The sequence below is a fragment of the Cupressus sempervirens genome, chromosome 9 (assembly GCF_028749045.1).
Source record: "Cupressus sempervirens isolate cs-2001-9-10 chromosome 9, ASM2874904v1, whole genome shotgun sequence".
Lineage (NCBI taxonomy): Eukaryota > Viridiplantae > Streptophyta > Pinopsida > Cupressales > Cupressaceae > Cupressus > Cupressus sempervirens.
The window spans coordinates 520,921,847-520,937,326 of NC_143126.1; the positions used below are offsets into that span (position 1 = coordinate 520,921,847).

General features: G+C 34.5%; 1 pseudogene; it reads right to left on the reverse strand.

Moving 5' to 3' along the window:
• Positions 1 to 2,116: 2,116 nt before the first annotated feature.
• Positions 2,117 to 15,480, reverse strand: part of LOC149539638 (kinesin-like protein KIN-14G pseudogene) — a 43,334-nt pseudogene continuing 29,970 nt past the window's right edge.

Sequence of the window (15,480 nt, forward strand, 5' to 3'; positions counted from 1 at the left end):
TTAACTATTCATTTAATTCTTAAATAAAATTTATTAGTTCAATTAAATTAATATGTGAGTAAAAATACCTCTACATGAGTGGTACAATATCCACACTCACTATCTAATGTGAACATCAATGATCTAGCTGAGAACTAATGCACATGCATAATATCCCATGAGGTAGTCATTCATATAATTACAAAAAAAATTCAAATGTAAATTTAATACATACATTTGGATTCATTGAGTAGAGTAAAATGGAGCTGACAGATCATTACCAGTGCCAACAAAAACCTGGCCTTTGATTTTGAACATAATAAATAAGTACTAATTTAATATTTATCATTTATTTATGACATACGATCAAAACTAGTAAATATAATTATAAATATTTACCTATGTATCAATGCAAATTGTTCATTTAGATTTACATTAGTCATCTTGCTAGTATCTTCATCCCTATCTCAATCAACATCGCCAAATAAGCAAAGAGATCCACATGACCAATAGATATGGGGTCATCTAGACTGGCCATGTTGACCCTCCCTTAAAGGAGTGGTACAATGAATGAAAGTCCAAGTTAGAGCACTAATCATGCCTAGGATGTTGCATCTACATGTTCCTTCACAATGAAAGAAACACTAACATGACCCACATATCATTGTCTCATAGGTGCCCTACATTCATTAGGGTCATAATGTTTCCTCTAGTTATCAAATGAAGACTTTCCACCTTTACCTTGAGACTCTAGAATATTAAAATACTTAGGCACCTCCCCAAGGATGAACTCTTAATACAATTTCATTAAGAAATAAATAGAAACCTAATTATTGTTATAGGGAAAAACATCAAATACCATCCACTATATTTCTCACAAGTTATTTTTTATGTTATCATTGATGCACCAATTAATAGAGAACCTTCTAGTGGTAGTTTAAAGTGTGTCATTTTCACGTAGTTTCTAAAAAAACTTTCAAATGTCATCTTTTTTAATCCTTTACTTTTTAACACACTCATGATAATTTATTTTCATAATAACAATTTTTTTCTCTTGTTTTATTCCAGATATCAAGTTGCCCACTAATCAAATCTATATGAATCAAACTTGTTTCAAGAGATTCTTCAAGTTGTACCCTTTTAGGATTTGATTGAACTGAACTTTTTAACTTCCTAGCAATGCTTCTAATTTGATATTTTGGTTTTCAATTTTATTTTCTTGTAACAAAACACTATCCAAGTTCAAATATTTGATAATGATCTTAACAAGAATTTTCTTTTGCAGACTATTAATAACTCTCTGTTGGTTAACAATTTGTCTTCCCATTTGATTTGCAATCTTTGACTCTTCTTAACGCCCAAGGTGAGAAAACAAGAGAATGTCACCAACAGATGGGTCAACGTATCTTGCAATTGTTGCCCTCTGAATTTTATAGGTACAACTCCCTGATAATATTAGATATTCGATGAATTTGTTTTTATTTATCACCAGATACTCTGAGCAATGAATTTAACTAAATTACTTTGTCGACACAAGCAATTCAGGCCGGATAAAATGAAGATAATCTATAACCCTCAGTAAAATGTCGGTTATAAATCATCACATGAGTTTAAAATCTAACTAATTCTTATCCTATTTTATAAATGCTTAATCTATTGAGGAAAATAGTAGAAAAATCATACATGAAAAGTGAATGGAATCACCCTCACTGCAACCAATAACATGAAATAGAATTCAGTAGAAAATTGCAACTTCACATACAATTGTTCCATCTATTCAAATGCAGAATGAATTTCCGACAGTACAACAAACATGAAATAAAGCTAGCAACTAGAATTACTTTGCTCCAATACCAAGTTTGCCCACCTGGCGATCCTTTTTTACACCAGTATATATAGAGAAGTTCTTATCGTATGGCATATATGGGAATACATAATGTTTCAAATTCCAGAATTTGAAAAGTTTGAAATTTGAAACATATGAAAATACAATAAGAAAAATTAATTCTAATATCATTAATAACTTTATTCCCAATATGACATATCGTAGACTTATCCATTTCTTCCCAGCCTCTGCCCATGACCACTACGACTGATTCCTCCATTATTGTTGACGCCGGTTTTTATTTTGGCTTCTTCAGTAGGCAATGGGGCCTGGTATGCTATGATAGTGGAATCCAGCTCCTTTTCTTGCTAATGCTTTCTTCAAGTTATCTACCTGTTCTTTAAGCTCACGGACTTCTGCGCTTTCTTTGCTTACACGAGCAGCACCAAGTTTAATGGTAGGGAATCTTGAAGCAACTGAGTCAACTTGCTGTTTCGATATGGTACATGTGAATTTTTCTATGCCAGTGATGCAATCACATCTCCTAGAGCTGAAAGAGACTTGTTGATGTGTTGGGCTTCCTTCAACCGATCTCGAGTTACCTCAGATTTGCCTACCCTTTCACTTCTAGCGAGGTTGACTAAATGTAGGCAGCTATGAAGGGTGCATTTAGAAACACAATCCATCACACAAATGGAACAATTTCTCGAACTTGTGAGAACAGATGCTATGGTTATTGAGGGCAGTTGAGCTAATAGTGCGATTCTTTTAGCCAATATTCATCAAGTCTAAGACATCAGATGTGGAATTAACTGGCAAAACACTAGCATCTGGTACATTAAAGCTTTTGTGTCTATTATTTCCAATATCTAATTTCTTGTGTGAGGCATCTGTGCCAAGAAGATCCCTCACTTGTTCATTGTATATCTCTATCATTTGAACAGAAACCTCATACTTTGTCAAATCTTCCCTCTTCTTAGATATCTGGAAAAGATCACTAAATGCTTAATAGTTGACACTTATCTCCTTCTCAGAAGCACCTATTGGTCCACTCATGGTGTGTGTTTTCCCTGATCCTGTTTGACCGTAAGCAAATATGCAGACATTATAACCATCCATTACAGATCTGATCAATGGCTGTGTATCTAGATAAGCATCCTCTTGTGTTGCTGAGGGTCCAAAAACCTTACTAAAATTGAACATCTTCATGGCTTCTTTCCCAGGCTTTGATGTATTGAATATAACAAGTGACCACTCTTCCCCATAAAATCTCGCTGTGCTTTGCAAACCAGAATTGGCTGCATGAGATGGTCTGACTCTGCAGTATACTGTAATGTTACCTTTGAGGTCTTGCAGGGCATTATAAAGGTTCTTATTTTCTTCAACAACTCTAGGATATCCAGAAGCAGAAATGGAAAGGCGTTGGACCTCATTTCCAGTAACTCCCATTGCTTTTGTTGTTTGGTCTGCATTAACTGTACATCTTCCCTTGTTTTTTGTAATATAACTCATATATCCGTGACTTCTTTTCTTTGTGCCTCTAAACATATTTGAAACTCCATAATTTTTACCAAATGTTTTTGCATTGTTTTAGACTCCTCAATTTCTGATTCTGTAGAATTGGAACATTCCCAAGACTCTTGTTTCTAAATTTTTTTATCAGTGAATGCTTTTCTTGCTTTTCTCTAAGAGTTACAAAAATAAGATTCATGAGTGTTTCTGTTGAACCATTAAGGGTAATTGAATTTTTGTAGTGAAATGCTGCCACATTTGTATCAATTGGTTCTTTTACAAATAGAGCATTTGCAACTATGTAATAACCACTTATATCTTGATCTGTTGTCATCAAGAAATAGCTGATAAAAAAAAATTGAAATAGTGGCTATTCCAACATTGGAGATCCTGAATCAATACGTGCTTCTTTATCTTGAGAATATGAATTAAATAAACTTTTGTCAATTTGGTATTTTTCAAGCTTTTTGTTCTATGATCTCCTTATTGATGTTATGTACTGAACAAGATATTATATGCGTGCAGCATAATACTCGAAAGAGGCAAGCCCAAAATCTTTTCCTTTAGAATGAGATGATAGAGATTCCATACCACATTTTCTGATATATGTAAGAATTGCAACCAAATTACCTCCACGTGAGAACATCATCAATAGAAATATGATATCCTTGTCGGATTAGGAGCTATAACCTACCCACGCTTGACAACACTTAAACCAACCCACCCTGGCAAATAAGTGAGGGGTAAGAGGAAGGGAAATCCGACAAGGATAGCCTACCTATGAAGGACTTAGACTTAGACTCCAGACTAACTTGACATTTAAAAAAATGATAGGTGACTTTTAGTCAGGCAACACTCTCATATGCTAGGAGAGAATAATCATTGAGATCTATTAGAGCACAGGTGGTGCTTGAGATTTCTCTAGCTCCAATTGGTGATTTCCTTATTTGCAAATTGATTTCTTAAATCTCTTCTAGGATGCTTCCCAATCTTTTGGGACAACCAACATCTGTAGACTTGTAATCTTAAGAAGAGATACCATAGGGGAGAATACTAAGAGGGGTTGGGGGATAAGGGGGAAAAGGAGGTAAGGGGGCTACCACCTGCAAGGGGGGGAAAGTGAGAAAAGGAGGGGAGGGGGTAGGGAGGAAAAGGGAAGGGTCCTCAAGGGGGAGGAAATAGCTCCTAAGTGGGGGAGTGGGAAGGGAGTATGGTTAGGGAATAAGTCATGGGGAAGGGGGGTGGTAGGAACTTAAGAGGGGGCATAGAGAAGAGAACCAACTATAGACCAATACATGGTGATCCAGGTTGAGGCCCAATAGAGGGACCAAAGTCCTCTATGCCACCTCCTTAGGAGAAGGCATAACAAAAGGATTCTTGGGGTAAGCATTTGAAAGGTGGCCAATTGTAGACAAAAGTTGATAGAGTGACATAGAGATCTCATACTCTAGAAGTTGAGACACAAAACCCAACCTAGACGTGAGGACCACTAAAATAAGAAGCATAGTTGCTCGGACCACCAAAATGCAAAATCTTGCATAGATAAAGAAGGATCAATTTTGAGTCACAAAATCAACACCAAGGAACTCATAAAATGATTTTTATATGCTTTCTAGAACCTCTTCATCCCAAAATTCAAGAGGAATCCCAAGGAGGCAGACCCAGGTGGAAATAACACTAGCAAGATGGGTCACCAAGTTAAACCTCTAGCATCATTTACATTCTTGTAGGGGAAACTCACCTAGAAACCAAGGAACACCAGTGAAGATAAAGAGAAAGTATTCCTTTAAGGAAAAAGAGAAATATAAGAAACCTTTGGGAAACATAAACACTATAATTGAGCCTTTCAATGCCTAAGAGGACATGACCCATTTCCTAACAAACACTGTATCTGGTTGTAACCTACCAAACTTACTGACTAACCTGTTAGCAAACCTTGCAAGGTTAAATCATGTAGATGGATGCGTATCCCATCTACTAATTTAGTGACTAAGACACCACCTTGGAGAGGTTGAAAAAAAATTAAAGTAAAATAAATATTTTGTGATACATGACAAATTTTCTAGAAAATGAATGCAAGACTTTTGTTGTCAAACTTAAAGACTTTTTTAAATTGAAGACATAAATTAATGTAGGATACTATAAGAAAATTAATCATAAAAAAATGTCTCTCGATTAAAAATTATTTCAAAAGCCTTTGATGAAATGATAAGAAATAGTGCTGCTAGAAGAAAAGGAGAAGTAAATGTAGGCTGAAGCGACCTGTTTGCTACATAATTACACGATTTCAATTATGAAGATTTACTTAAATTACATTGTGAAGGAATATGAAGAGATACCAGTCATTCAATTGGGTGACCATATTTTGAACACATTTGATCCTAGAATAAGTAGTTTTTGTTGAAAACAAATTTTAGAGGGATGATATCGATATAAAAATAAGACGGCGAGTGATTGAGGTAAATGAAAAATATATTAAAATAAAAGAAGCAAGAGGTGAAATGAAGGGAATAAAAGTGGTTGGAGATAGATTGAAAAAATCAAATAAAAATAAAAATCATCTAACATTCTAACCAAAAAAAAAAGGTAGAGAAGAACATTACTAAATGAACAATATTGGTTAAAAAATAAGGATGATAAAGTTTTTAAATTTTTTTTGATGAATTAGGGAGAGATTGATTAAAAATTGGACAAATGCAATTTGTGCGACCAAACTATGATCCCAAAACCTACACATAGATATCTCCTATCTAGAGGGAGTTGTATATTTTTATGGAAACGATCACCTTTGAATGGGGTGCATTGGTTAATTAATAGTTTCTTGACTAATCAAGTCGGCCCTCTATGAATATTTCTTAAGTAGTTGTTGATCTTTCTAAAATTAGGTCACCTCTCCATTAAATCATTCATGTTATTTATCATTTTATTCTATTTTTAAATTTTGGTTGCCTTTCCTTATTTAGTTTTTAAGGTATCATTAGTTGTAATGGTTGGTTGAGATTTGTTCTTAGTTTCGTGGGGCATATAATTAAAACATTTACATGTAATGTTAATTCATCATGTACTAGCTTAATCACTCCTTTATCATTCATATTTAGGCTGTGACCATTGGGGCTTAACCAATATTTTTACATGTTCAACCATTAGAGGTTCTTATATGCTTAAAAAATCAACTAGTTAAGCATTTTTCCCTCATTGTCAATTAAGAAGAGCATATGGGAGATCTTGAAGTAAATCCCAACATGCACAAAGAATGTCTTTATTTAGAACCATGACTGGTCTAATATAACCTAAAAGACACTTGGCTAAGAGTTGACTGTCATGCCAAAAAAAAAAGGAAAAGAAAATAGAAAAAAGAAAATGGAAAGTTAAAAAAACATGAAACACACAAATTTATAATCATTGAATAAATTTATTAAAAAAACCCTTGTCACCAATTACTAACATAACCAAAGTACCTAAAAAATCTACACTCATAGGCAGATGTTGATGCACATAGAAGGGAGATGAAAATGATCTAAATTTCATGTCTTTCAAGAGAAAAATGCAGAGAAAAATTTGCACACATATTTTGAATAAAAATAGAAGGTTTTTTTATTATTTAAATAAAATAAAATTGCCAAATTATTTTTATCAAATCTTACAAAAAAAATATAATATGTAGATTGAAATGACTTTAAGAAATAAATATAATATAAATTGAAAGAAACAAAAATCTAAAATTCATAGAGAATATTTGAAAATGTTAGAGCTCTTCAATCAAAATTTGTGAGAGAATAAAAATCTATAACCATTTGTTTACATGACAAAAGTTAAGATATTTAAAATTTAAAAGAAAATTCAACATAAAATGATCTAATATGAAATTTAAAAAAATTTAGAACCTCATAAAAAAATAAGTATGCAAATTTAACATAAATTAATCTAATATGAAATTAAAATGCTACTATTAGAAATAAGAATTTTAAAGGATAAAAGCAAATGCAATCCCCTTATGACATTATGAATGATACAAACTAAGTGAGTGAGTAAGTGTGTGTGTGTGTGTGTGTGTGTGTGTGTGTGTGTGTGTGTGAGAGAGAGAGAGAGAGAGATTCATTTGTGTTGTGTTGGTAAATAAGAGAGAAGACATCAATTTGTGTAGTGTTGAAGAATGAGAGAGAAGGCTATTTCCTAAATAGAGATGAGGAGAGGAGTTACATGTGTAACTACCAATTTAAATAATTTTGTCATTTATAATAAGTGTGTTTGAAGTTTCAACACGTTCTCTCTTAGGGTTTTTTTACTATGAGTATTGGCCTTGGGCAAGGAGACCCTCTCTCTCCCTATCCCCTATCTATTCATTATTGTGGTGGATGTCCTAAGTAGGAACCCAAATAGACTCAAGATCTCAAACTCTATTCATATTGTCAAAGGTGCCTCTAACATTACACCCTCTACTCATGAGAAATTTTTGGATGATACTATCCTTTTTGAAGAAGCAATCTTAATTTGAATCTAATTCTTGGAAGTCGCTCTTAGCTAACTATGCCAAGTTATCTAGTCAATATATCAACTTTCATAAGAGTAAGCTTTTCTTTTTCAATACCCCACAAGACATTCAAAGAAAGATTTCTACTATGTTGGAATACCAAATCTAATGTTTACCAGATATTTTTATTGGCCTACCCTTTTTGCCGAAGAAACCTGGCCTTCTATACTAGAATATTGTCATCGAGAAATTTCAAACAAAACTAGATGGACAAAAAGGAAAACTATTAATTTTTTGGGGAAAGCTTCTCCTCCTTAAAGCTTTCCTCCAAAGCATTTTAGTTTACCTCATGTCCTTTTCCTTAATGCCTAAAAAGGTGGAAAATTTCATGGAGAAAATTCAAAATAATTTCACGTTGTCTAGAGTGGAGGAAAAGAGAAGCATTGGCATTGTCAATTAGAATCAAGTGTGTAAATATGAGGAGAATGAAGGCCTTGGTATCAAGAATTTTAAACGTATGAATAAATCTCTAGTATCTAAATTAGGCTAGCTAACCTTAGAAGGAGCTAAAGAATAGTTTAAATCTTAAGGGTCAAATACTTATCTTATGGCCCTTTCTATTTGTACCTTAGTAAGAATAACTATAATGGAGCTCTATCCTTTGGAAGAACATATTGAAAACTAAAGGCTTGATTAGAAGATTAAGTAGCATTCAAATAGGAAATGGAAGAACATGCTTATTTTGGGAAGAATTATGGAAGGATGAGGTTACTATCAAGGAGGTGGTTTATAACCAATGACTGGTGATTGGTTAAGGGTGAATGTGGGTGAGAAGGTGGAAAACTACCTAGAATGTGGAAATCACAAGGCAAGATGGAAGGACTTAATTATATTTTGGAAATGATGTAGGAGCATCATGGGTTTTCTTGGTAACTACTTTGGATTTCTTGGAGGAATTCTTGGTAGTTTCTTTGGAGGATACTTGGAGTGTTACTTAGTTAAAGAAGAGGTGCTCGATGGTCTTGGTAGTGTTTGGCCGTTGAAGGTACTCGACGTGCACTAGGAGCTTACTGATGCTTGGTTGTAGTGTTAACTGAGTATTAAGTTGTTGTGTTGACTAAGTCCCAATGTTAACCAAGTTTAGTGTTAACCAAAAATATTAACCAAGGTTACAATGTTAATCAAGTGTTCCTTATAGCTATTGATACTTAGGTGGTTTTTTGGTGCTCGATCATGTCTCGATTCTAGCTTTGCCCAAGTTGTCGATGTTCAGTTTCTAGTGTGATATTACAAACTTGAAAATTAATTTGGTTGTATTTAATTTTTGTTGTAAGCTGACTTGTGGCTTAAATGTTCATTTAATGCAAGGGTTTATTTAATTTTTAATCTTGCCAGGTCGACTTGTGTATTAGTTGGGTATAAGTAGGGGGTCTTTGGAGTCTTGAGTCATTATTGAGCGTGGGATCCAACATGGAGAAGATGGAGTAGCTGAGTGAGAAAAGTTTTCCTAAGTGTGTGGATAGAGAATTGAATGTAAGGTAGTTTACACCTAGATCTTGTGTAAAGTTTGAGAAGGGATAGTAGCTAGGGCTTGGGAAATAAGGAGTTTGCTTAGTGGGCTTGCGAGCACAAGTTTAGATCTTCCTTGGAGGTTTCTACCAGAGTGTGGTTCTAGAATAACTAAGTTTTGGGGTTGGATCTTGAGGGATCTTGCATAACTGTTATTGTAATTGCTATTGTATTTGGCCAAAATTTGGAAGGCCTTATAGCCAAACATATTGCATGTCAATGGTTATTTTATGAATCAAGTATTGTGAATTGGTGTTAGATCTTGCAATGATGTATTATTTATGTTGTGTGGTTATTTTTTGGGTTCAAGGACATCTACTTTGTGGAGTCTCCTACCTTGCATTGTGCTAGATGGTATTAAAGCACAATTATTTCTAAGCATGTAGACAGATCACCAAAGTTGAGGTAGTTTTCACCAAGACCTTGGGTTGGAGAAGTTGATCTAAGAAGATCTTGAAATGGTTAATATTATGGTGGATTGTTCTTTTTAGAGCTCTAGATATATTGGTTGTGAGGTGACAGATCATGGTTCTGACTTGCAATTGAAGAGGACTTGTAGATGGATTGATTGATGCAAAGGAAGGTTGATCTTGTTGGAGCATGATCACTGAAAGTTTGTGTGATGTGTATTATAGATATGTGTTGCTAAACTTTTGATTTTCTCCTGGTTATTTGAAGGAGGTGACAAGTTGTGATTTGACTTGCAAACAATTCAAGTTTATCACAAGGTGTGTGGTAAGGATTTATTGCAGAGGCTTTGCAAAGATCTTGGAAGATGTCTCCAAGAAGATTGGACTGTTGGATGATTGAAAATTTCCATGATGTGGTGGAGAAGAGGCTTTCAATGATGTCATCTTAATTGGAAGCTAGATTAACTGATCAAGTTAAGGAAGGAAGGGATGGTTGAGTTTCAAAGATATTTATGGAGCTGGACCTACCAATCTAGAAGAGAATTGTTTGGCTAGTTAGAAGAGTTGTTCAAGAATGAAGGCAACACGGCAAGGTCAATGAAGAGGTTGGTTTTGTTGATCATTTTGTCGAGTCTGATGCAAAACCCATAGAGAAACTTGTGGTTTTTTCTAAAGAGGTTCCTAACCTTGTCAATGCTAGGATGGAGATTTGTTTTCATGATTAGTCGGTTGAGTCTGACATGGAAATTGCATAGCACTTGGTTGTAGACGATCTCATTACTATTAGTCATCTTATTAAGAGAAATGAGATTATTGGTGATGGGAATTTGGCATTTGTAGGTGATGTTGCTAATGTGAATTTGGTTTTGGATCTGCATGGTACTATAGATCTATATGTTCTTAATTTTTCTGATGGTGTACATGGATGAGTATTTGCATGTGAATCATTATGTTCTGTTTGTTCCTAGGAGTGACATTACTAATTGGGTTGTTGAGATTGGGGATATTTTGGAGTTTGATAGAATGATGTAGATGTGGGTAATTTATAAATTGGTTTTCTTGTTGTTTATGGAGATGAAGATTGGATTGGATCTTTCTTTGAGCATCAAAGTGTGGGACATACTTTTCTATTTACCTAGGGAGTTTGATGCAAGAGCATCATGGGTTTGCTCAGTAACTACTTTGGAGTTCTCAAAGGAATTCTTGGTAGTTTCTTTGGAGAGTACTTGGAGTGTTACTCAGTCAAAGAAGAGGTGCTCAACGATCATAGAGGTACTTGGTCATCGAAGGCACTCAACATGCACAAGGAGCTTAGTGATGCTTGGTTGCAGTGTTAACCAAGTATTAACTTGTCATGCCAACTAAGTATTAACCTATCGTGTTAACCAAGTTCAATGTTAACCAAGTTTTTAGTGTTAACTAAGTGTTCCTTATAGTTGATGATACTCAAAAGTGGTTTTTTGATGCTTGATTATATCTTGACAATCAATTTGGTTGTATTTAATTTCTATTTTAAGCCAACTTGTGGCTTAAATGTTCATTTAATGCAAGGGTTTGTTTAATTTGTAATCTTTCTTGGTTGATTATAGATTAGTTGGGTATAACTAGGGGTTCTTATTAAGTCTTGAGTCATTATTGAGTGTGGAATCCAACATGGAGAAGATTGAGTAGCTAAGTGAGAAAATTTTTCCGAAGTGTGTGGATAGAGCAATGAATGTGAAGCAGTTTACACTTGCATCTTGGGTAAATTTTGAGAAGGGCTAGTAGTTGAGTCTAGGGAAACAAGGAAATTTCTTGGGGGATTGCAAGCACAAGGTTAGATATTCCTTGTAGGTTTCTAACAAAGTGCATATCTAGACTAGCTAAGGTTTTGGGTTTGATCTTGAGGGATCTTGTGGAACTATTATTGTAATTGCTATTGTATTTGACAAAACTCACAAGGTCTTATAGTTGGGTACATTATATATAAACAATTATTTCATTATTCAAGTATTATGAATTGGTATCAGATCTTGCATTTTTCTATTGTTTCCACTATGTAGTTATTTGGTGGGGGCTAGGAAATCTCCTTTGGGGAGTCTCCTACCTTGCACTATGCTAGATGGCATCAGAGAATAGTTGTTTAAGACTGTGTAGATAGATCATCAAAGTTGAGGAATTTTTTACCAAGACCTTGGATTGGAGAATTTGATCTAAGAAGATCTTGATCTAGTTAATATTGTGGTGGATTATTCTTTCTAGAGTCCTAGATATATTGATTTTAGGTGGCTATTCATGGTTCTAACTTACAATTGTAGAGGACTTGTAGATGGATTAATGGATGTTAAGATGGAAGGTTGATCTTGTTGGAGCATGGCCCTCCAAAAGGATTTTTGCAAAGGTTTTACAAAGATCTTGGGAGATGTCTCCGAGAAGATTGGACCCTAGGATGATTGCTAATCTCCATGATGTGGTGGAGAAGAGGCTTTCAGTGATGGCATATCGATTAGAAGCTGGATTAACTGATTAAGTTAACAAAGGGATGGTTGAATTTCATAGATGTTTATGGTGATGGAGTCTACTGATCTAGAAGAGAGTTGTTTGGCTGGTTAGAAGACTTGTTTGAGAATGAAGATAACGTGGAAAGGTCAAAGAAGAGGTTGGTTTTGTTGATCAATTTGTGGAGTTTGATGTGAAACATGTAGAGAAACTTTTGATTGTTTCCAAAGAGGTTCCTAACCTTATTAATGTTGGGATGGAGATTGGTTTTCATGATTAGTTGGTTGAGTCTGACATGGAAATTGCATAGCACTTTGTCGTGGATGATTTGATTATTATGGGTGATCTTATTATGAGCAATGAGATTGTTGGTTTTGGGAGTTTGGCATTTGTAGGTGATGTTGCTAATGTTGATTTGGTTTTGGATCTACATGGTACTATAGATCTGTATATTCTTGATTGCTAATGGTGGACATGGATGAGGATTTATATGTGAAGCATTATCTTCATTTTTTTCCTAGGAGTGAGCATGTTGATTGGATTGTTGAGATTCAAGAGATTTTGGTGTTTGACATAATGATGTAGATGTAGGTGATTTCAAGATTGATATTCTTGTCCCTGATGGAGTGGAAACCTTTGGTGAAGATGAAGATTAGATCTGATCTTTCTTTGAGCATCAAAGTGTTGGACACACTTTTTCACTTTACCTAGGGAGTCTGATGCAGGAGCATCATGAGTTTGTATAGTAACTAATTAAGGGTACTTGGAGGAATGCTCGGTAGTTGTTGTGGCAAGTACTTGGAGTGTTAGTCAAAGAAGAGATGCTTGATGATCCTAGAGGTTCTCAGTCATTGAAGGAAATTGACATGCACTAGGAGATCAAAAATGTGTGGTTGTAGTGTTAACCAAGTATGAACCTTTCGTGTTAACCAAGTATTAACCTATCATGTTAACCAACCACAGTGTTAATTGAGTTTGCAGTATTAACTAAGCTCACAATGTTAACCAAGTGTTTCTAATAGTTGTTAATAATTAGAAATGGTTTTCTAGATGCTCAATCATGTCTTTGTTCTAGCTTTGCCCGAGTTGTCTATGATCGGTTTCTAGTGTGAGCTAACCTTGAAAATTAATTTGGTTGTATTTAATTTCTTTTGTAAGTCAACTTATGGCTTAAATGTTCATTTAATGTAAGGGTTAGTTTAATTTGTAATCTTTCTAGGATGATTTGTGGCTTAGTTGGGTATGAGTAGGGATTCTTGTGGAGTCTTAAGTCATTATTGAGTGTAGGATCCAACATAGAGAAGATGGAGTAGCTAAGTGAGAAATTTTTTTCTGAAGTGTGCCAATAGAGTGCCAAATGTGAGGCAATTTATACTTGGATCTTGGGTAAAGTTTGAGAAGGGCTAGTAACTGAGGCTTGGGAAAAATGAGATTTCTTGGTTTTCTTGTGAGCACTAGTTTAGATCTTCCTTAGAGGTTTCTACCAGAGTGTGGATCTAGACTAGCTAAGGTTTCGGGTTGGATCTTGAGGGATCTTGTAGAACTGTTATTGTCATTGCTATTATATTTGGCCAAAACCTAAAAGGCCTTATAGCTGGGCACATTTTATGTAGATAGTTATTTTATGAGTCAAGTATTGTGAATTGGTATCAAATCTTGCAATGTTGTATTGTTTCCACTATGTGGTTATTTTTTGGGGGCTACGACATCTCCTTTAGGGAGTCTCCTACCTTGCACTAGGACAATAAAGTCCAAAGAGATGCTAGAAGAGTCATGAATATTAGTAAGGAAGTGGTCACATATCTTATGGATGTGCTCCCTGATCCTAGTCTCTATAACCAATTCTAAGAAGATAAATGGATTGGATATATAACATAAATGACCTTTTTCTCGATTAGCTCTGTCTATAGGGTGCAAGAAGACAATAATGTTGGAGAAAAATTCTAGAAGAACATTTGGATTTATAATGTACATACCTAAAATAAATTTCTTTTGGTGGATAGTGGCTCACGAAAAAATCCTTACACTTGGTAGTCTATCTAGATGTGGTATGAAGCTAGCTAATAGATGTGCTATTTGTGAGAAGGATGCTGATTCTATCAATCATCTATTATTACATTTCTCTTTCATTGTTGAGATCTAAAATCTGGTGCTCAAGGATTGTCACTTATCCATGGTGTTTCCTGATCCATGGTGTTTCCCAAAATTGTTAATGGTCTAATGATTCAATGAGCAATTTCTCCTTTCTCTCACCCTAAATCTATTAATGATTTGATGACTCAATGGATGATTTCTCCTTTCTCTCACCCTATCTCTAGTAATACTTGGGAATTAATTCTTCCTATTGTTAACTGAGGTTTTTGGAAAGAAAGAAAAAAATGATCTTTAGAGATAAGAAGAAGGATGTTTTCTCCACTTTCCAAATCATCAAAAATATCATTAGAGATAGTATAAGTTGTACTTACTTCCCAAAGATCCTCAAGTTCCCTATTTTTCTAGACCTAAGGTTTAAAAAAATTACAACATTAATCAAAGTTTGATAGATATTAATTGGCAGAAGATATGGAAAGGGAAAAAGTGCTATTGGATCATGCCTGAAAGGGGATGGATGAAATGTAATGTGGATAGATGTTCTAAGTTTCCTAACCCAGGTATCATAAGAGCTAGAGGAATTATCAAAGATTAGAAATGTGAAATGATCCTTGGCTTTGCAAAGTTTCTAAGAATAAGGTTCAACAACTATGCTGAGGCTATTGCAATGTGGTTTGGCATTAAAAATCTATAAGACTTAGAAGTTGATAACATTGAGTTAAAAGGCGACTCAAAGCTAATTATTGATTTACTTCTAAAAAAATTTAAGTGTCCTTGGAGAATTTCCTCAATTATTAGTAATAATAGAAGATGACTCTTATCCTTTAATAAAGTTACTATTAAACACACCCTTAGAGAAGAGAATAAAGTTACTAATTATTTGGCCATGTGGGGAGTGAACTACGAGGAGTGGAAGATGGTGACTCAAATGGAATGCACACAAGAGTTAAGTCTAATTTTTTAAAATAATAATAAAAAATATTTTGGCATTGTAATATGAATAACAAAGGTGATAGGTGGATCTTTAAGCTGCCGAGTCATGAGGGTTCATTTTCTAAGACTATTAAAAGATGTAACTTGAATGAGCCTTTGTTGAGTGTCAAGCTCAATAAATGCATCAATAATGAAAAAGTTTAAAAGCTTAA